This window comes from Corythoichthys intestinalis, chromosome 14 (genome assembly GCF_030265065.1).
Source record: "Corythoichthys intestinalis isolate RoL2023-P3 chromosome 14, ASM3026506v1, whole genome shotgun sequence".
Lineage (NCBI taxonomy): Eukaryota > Metazoa > Chordata > Actinopteri > Syngnathiformes > Syngnathidae > Corythoichthys > Corythoichthys intestinalis.
The window spans coordinates 10,974,366-10,980,591 of record NC_080408.1 but is presented as its reverse complement, the minus strand read 5'-3'; the positions used below and the strand labels follow the sequence as shown (position 1 = coordinate 10,980,591).

At 38.6% G+C, this 6,226-nt stretch overlaps 1 protein-coding gene across 8 annotated transcripts in view; it reads left to right on the top strand.

Moving 5' to 3' along the window:
- Positions 1-3,434: 3,434 nt before the first annotated feature.
- LOC130929666 (receptor-type tyrosine-protein phosphatase S-like) overlaps positions 3,435-6,226 on the top strand; it is a 311,121-nt gene continuing 308,329 nt past the window's right edge. For 5 of the 8 annotated variants that reach the window (XM_057857028.1, XM_057857025.1, XM_057857027.1 and 2 more), the window contains exon 1: positions 3,435-3,745. The gene's annotated coding sequence lies outside the window, so the exon portion shown is untranslated. The remainder of the gene's footprint in view (positions 3,746-6,226) is intronic. The other 3 variants (XM_057857031.1, XM_057857030.1, XM_057857029.1) reach the window with 1 other exon arrangement.

Here is a 6,226-nt window from a genome sequence, read left to right as displayed (position 1 = left end):
TTTTTTAAAGAACGGCAAATATGATTGGCTGGATTTCACAGAGTTCAGTGCATCGATTTACCATTAAAAAAAAGGCTTGTTTTCCCTTTTAAATCGATGGTTTTCTCATTTGGGCTATAACGACAGCCGATCAAAAGTTCATGCGTGCGAGATTTCTTCCATAAAGTGGTTGTCTTGTGCTTATAATAGAAAATTATTAACTTAATATTGTTTATTATTGTCTTAATAATCAAGGTGAAATGGTAAACACATCTCATATGACATGGAGTATGGAAGCCCATATCTATGATAATTATCTTTCAAACATTTTTAGTCATCCACTTTGAGATGTTATAATAGCAATTCTCCACTAGATAGCGCGGTTAACAAAGCCTATATTCAAACCCGACGACACATTGTTTATATCCTAAACAATAGAAACGTCCCTTTATCAGCAGAGGTGAGCACAATAAGTTTTTTTTTTTTTTTTTTTTTTTTTTAATATTCTCTCAAATAAACAGCGGAATTATAATACTTCATGATTGTTTTCTTTTTGATCGGTGGAGTAGTCATTTTAATGTGCTTGGATGAGCAGAAATGCGAAGTTGAGTGTAAAATGATCGAAGCCATCTGTTCTGATGCATTGCTGTATCCGAACATATCTTATTATCACATCCCAGAACAAGCTTGCCTTTATAATGGCTTGAATTTGATTTTGGATCTGGACCTCATAAACCCTTCATTATTCTCGTTTGTTGAACTCTTATTGTAATTTGCATTTGAATAAAAAAGCAAGCGCGTGTATTTAAAACCCGAAAAAGACAATTCAAATATGTACAATTTGAACATTTATTTTTTTCAATGTGTTCAAAATGTGTTTCTACAATTTCTGAGGTTTATTTTGAATCTTTAAAACAACTCGAATGTTTCTAGTTTGTGGTCCGCACTTTGGTTCACATAAGTAATTAATAAGGAAGTATTCACTCTATAAAATATCCCAGATAGCAGGCCGACGTTGAAAAGAGGTTGGATCAACATTCCGCTGTCGATCTTATATCGTTGAATCAACTCCACTTTGCAACCTCAAATAATGTTGTTTCCACGTTGAAATCCTTACAAGACCTACGTCATTTCGATCATTAATAATATTGGAACGACGCTGAATCAATGTTATGTTTTCGACCAAAACGCCCTCTCATCAATAATTCAATGACTTTTCAATCATATTTCCCGTTCAATCATAAATCAGCTATTTGCCAATATTAGTTCATCAACTATGAAACAATGTTAACCCAACCATCGCCTGACATACCATAGAACAACGCTGTTTCACCGTCACTTGACGTCGAAAATTTCGATGTCTTTTTCAAGACTCAAGTTTGAAAAAATACTTTTTTAACACCAAATTTTTATACAGAGAATAATTACAGTACATCCCAAACAAATGATTATAACAAAAAAAAAAAAACAAAAAAAAAAAAAAAAACGACAATGCTCAAGTAGGTCAAAATCCAGCGTAGGGCTACTACGCCTTAAAACATGTTTTGTTTTCTCCTTGATATAACTGTTGTTGTAATTTGGTCCAAACAAATTAAAGTTGATTTGATTTTATTTGATTTAGAACACATCCATAACTGAACAGTTACATGCAGGTGACAATGTTTTTTTTAGGTAACCTATTGTGGTTCCTCGGTTGTTCTGCAGCCCCTTTGAACTCAATTTGATCACCTTAGAATGCTTCAAAATGCACCAAAATCGGCAGGCAGGTCAAAACAGGTGCAATATTTGATACCGTGTAAAGACAAATTCCAAATACACTATGTAGCGCCCCCTAGCAGTCATTCTTTGTCCCGCCGACGCTTTGAACCCTACTTTGACCTCCTCAGAATGCTTCAAAACTCACTAAACTCAACAGCCAGGTGAACACTGGTGAAAACTTAAAGAGGAGGTAATAACTAGCTTAAATGATTAATATTTTTGATCGAGTTAATCAAAGCTTAAAAATTAATTAATTGTAATTAATCGCAATTCAAACCATCTATAATATATGCCATATTTTTCTGTAAATTACTGTTGGAATGGAAAGAAGACACAAGACGGAAATATACATTCAACATACTGTACATTAGTACTTTATTTGTTTATTATAACAATAAATCAACAAGATGGCATTAACATTAACATTCTGTTAAAGCGATCCATGGATAGAAAGACTTGTAGTTCTTAAAAGGTAAATGTTAGCAAGTTATACAAATTTCATGTTGAAACCCTTCTTATTGTTTTCGTTTTAATAAAATTTGTAAAATTTTCAATCAAAAAATAAACTAGCAGCTCGCCATTGTTGATGTCAATAATTACACAATGCTCATGGTGCTGGAACCCATTAAATCAGTCGCACCCAAGCGCCAGCAGAGGGCGACAAAACACCAAAAAACACAAGTAACAAGTGGACATGACACTGTGCTGTCATTTTAATCTGTTTGAGCGGCGCATGTACGTTAATTGCGTCAAATATTTTAACGTGATTAATTTAGAAAATGAATTACTGCCTGTTAACACGATAATTTTGACAGCCCTGGTAATAACGCAAAGGTTAAAACTTACTACACATCAGTACTATGTGAATGGGATACCATACGCCAGTGTTTACTAAATCCGGACCTCGGTGCCAGTTTTCCTGTCGTGTTTTCCATGTCTCCCTCCTCCAACACACCCGAATCAAAATAATCAGAATCATTATCAGGCTTCTGGAGAGGTTGCTGATGACATAATCATTTGATTCAGGTGTGTAAGGGGAGAGAGACGTGGAAAACACGACAAGAAAAGTGGCACCAAGGTCCGGATTTAATGAACCCTGCAATACGCGGTGCCCAGACTGCTGTTAGTACTACATCCAGTTTTCTTTGGGTGGGCACTGCTCACCCCTGCCCCCCCTGGTAACGCCCCTGATTCCTTTATTTGATAATTCTCAGATAATGGAACTTTTCTCCCTTTTAAAAAAATCATGTTGCTCACAATATCCTGTAATTAAGATCTAATATGGAAAATCAAAACGTCTTTGAGTTGACTATAATGTTCATTTTTAACTTTTGGTAAATGTCAAACTATACATCAAACGTCTATTGTTTAGATTTTCTATACAGTACAATTTTTGTGATGCAGATCTTCATTTAGATCTATTAATGTTGTGCATGAGGTCTACCCATAAATTTAATTGGACGTGTCCTCTGTGGAGAAACCATAACCAGACCCTTTAATGTTCGATTTTTACTTCATTTTAGCCCACGGGCAAACAAAACCGCCCAATCCAGAACTCCACCAGTCCAGCTTCATGTGCGGGGGTTCGATCTGACTACGTGGTGATGGGTGGGGGGATACGGTTGCTATAGGAGACCTCTTCAGCATCACGTCATACATCGGGGGAAGGTGGCGGTGGGGGCTTCGGTGTGTGCATGAGCGAGAGGAAGGAGAGAGCTGGGAGGTGGGGGGAGGAGAGCAAAGGAGGAGGACATTAAGGCAGAAGACAGCGGCTATCAATGACATCAACCAGCTTCAGAATCTGAAGCCAACTCGACCGAGCGCGCTCGAGCCGCAGAACCGCGTCCACGCTTGCCATGCATCCTCCTGTATAAGGCAGACCCCTCATTTTGGAGCGGAGCCGGGCTGCCAGTGGATTACACTACATCTGAGGAAGATCCTTCCAGTTGTAAATCCACCCATGCATCTCGCAGACGGCGCAGAAGAAGACGGCGCACTTCCTACCAAGGTAATCGACGCAACACCCCACCCGACGCTCTTTTTTTGTTATATCCGTTTAATGAAGGAGATGCTCGTCTTTGACAACAGCACTGTAGCGCGAGTCCCTTGCATCCCCCCCTGTGCCCCCACCAACATCGCTCCCTCTGTGCTTATTGTTGGCTCGGCTGCATGAGAGCACACAGGAGCATCCTTTGTTAATCACTCGTTGTAATTTCAAGTGCCTGCAAGACATTCTCCTGCCATGAGTATGTCAACACCAGCTACATAATTTGTCATGCAGAATTTACATTGGTGATGTTAGTGTGAACGCGTGACACCAGGTGGCAAAGTGGACGGACTTATTTAAGCAGTCTGTTTTCTAGACAATAGCCTCGCTGCTGCATCTGCTGCTGTCAGTCTATGCATAAAATAAAGAGCACCTGCATTTATAATACTGGTGTACGTCTATAATTACGCGCAGTTGGGTTTTCTGCCAACAAACACACACACAGGCTCCTGAGCGCCATTTAATTATACATTGATTTACCAACGCGCATTTTCTCACTGCTGATGCTTGTTTTTAGGATTTTAATAAGTACACTTCTTAAGCATGCCTCTTTGGGTTTTCTGTGGTTTCCGCCCAAATATGGTCCCAGTGAAAGGCAGAGTCTAGTTTTCCGACACACACACAGCAACACAGATGGGACATTTTCCCTGAGGCATAATGTGTTTGCTGGTTATTGTTCCAGACCATTTCCACATCCCTAATTATTTTAATCAGTCATTTCTCACGCATGAATTCCCTTCTTTAGCTATGTTTATATTCTCCTTGCTTCGCCGACAAGCGTCTTCACCTTTAATAGGAGAGACTGAGATGTTTTTTTTATATTTGTTTGACAGGAATAGGTCATTGTGTGGAAACAGAATGAATTCTTTAGTCATCTCAGTGTCTCCTCAAAGCGCTCGGAGATTCTCGGCCTGGCAGATATTCACTTACGCTGTGTAAGGAGCGGTATGAAATCACTCATTGCTTGAATTCCCTCAAATAGCATTTCACAGGGTTCATCTGTGGGCCTCAATGGTTTCCCGCCTCTCTCAAGAATATACCACACTGCAAGAGCCATCCAATCTTGAATATGCCAAATGACACACGCTCCCAGCGGAGCCGCTTTGGTTGCTCGTCAAAAGACTTCATTGAAGTATTAGTCCCACATTCTCATAGTATCGCACTGCTGACTTCCTTCTTGTGGCTGACAACCTCACATTTTGTCCTAACCTCTTGTGTCCTGAAAGAAATGAGAACATCAAGGCAACTTTGATGCTGAGAGCACCTGCGCGACAAGACGTTGTTTGTTGTGGAAATCCTGAAATTAATTGACCTTTGCAGGGTATTTAAAAGAAAACACGCTTCCGTGTGCTCGCCTCATCTCTCTGAAATCAATGCACGTGGCATTCAGAATGCACCCATCATGACTGGAACAAGTGAACAGTGGTGCACATTGATAATATCCCCCCCAAAAAAAGACCTGCGACAGTTTTAAATCTTTGTATCATGAAACCATATATGCAGATAATGTCTGCCAAGATTTCAATTCGATTTGAAAGGCTTTCAATTGATTTGCAGCAGTAGAAATAGTAAGCAATTTTGGCATTCAGTAACTATTTTGAGGAAATGCCTCAAATTGAACAGGAAATGTCACCAACTGAAGAGAAAATGGCTCAAAGAGAATAGAAAGTAATGATGCATTATTACTTTTTTGGGCTCTCCTGATACCGATTCTGACACCTTACTGTGTGGAATCAGCTGATGTCGATACTGTACCGATACTATTTTTTGCACACATAGATACATTCATATAGCACTATGCATGCACTTTAGAACGTTATGAAAAAAAATGAAATGAATAGGGGGAAAAAATCTGCATAAAAATATTTATAGTATATGGCGGAAAACACTCAGGTGATTTGAAGCTCTGAGACCCTCAATTTGGGCAAATTTCAAAATTGTCCTACTGTATATGCATATGTGAGACATCATCAGAAAGCTTAAAATCTTAATTTTCTGGGGGAAGAAAAAATTTGAACAGGAGGGCATTTAAAAAAAAAAAAAATGAAACCCCTAAACCCTAACTCAAGGTGAGAGCATGAGCGAGCATAATCAGACACCATGATTTTAACGAGATATTATCACGTACTTAGTTTGTTTCAATCCAAAAACTCCGTGTAGCATGTCTCATCGAGTGTCAAGACACAGCTGTGAAGTGGTCGAGATTTTCTTTTTCAAATATTTTCCCTTTTCAACGTTTTTAATTTTTCTTTGTTTGGATCGATTATTTATCATCTAAAATGTCGGGGAAAAAGTGACAGTAAGAAAAACAGTACAATTAAGCGATAGTTATGAGGTAGATATCCGTGACCTATTTAGAGACACTATTTTTTTTTCATTGTGGTGTAATTTGTTTAAAAGTTTAAAATATGCGAGTGAATACATTTTTAAAGTCGTTTTTTT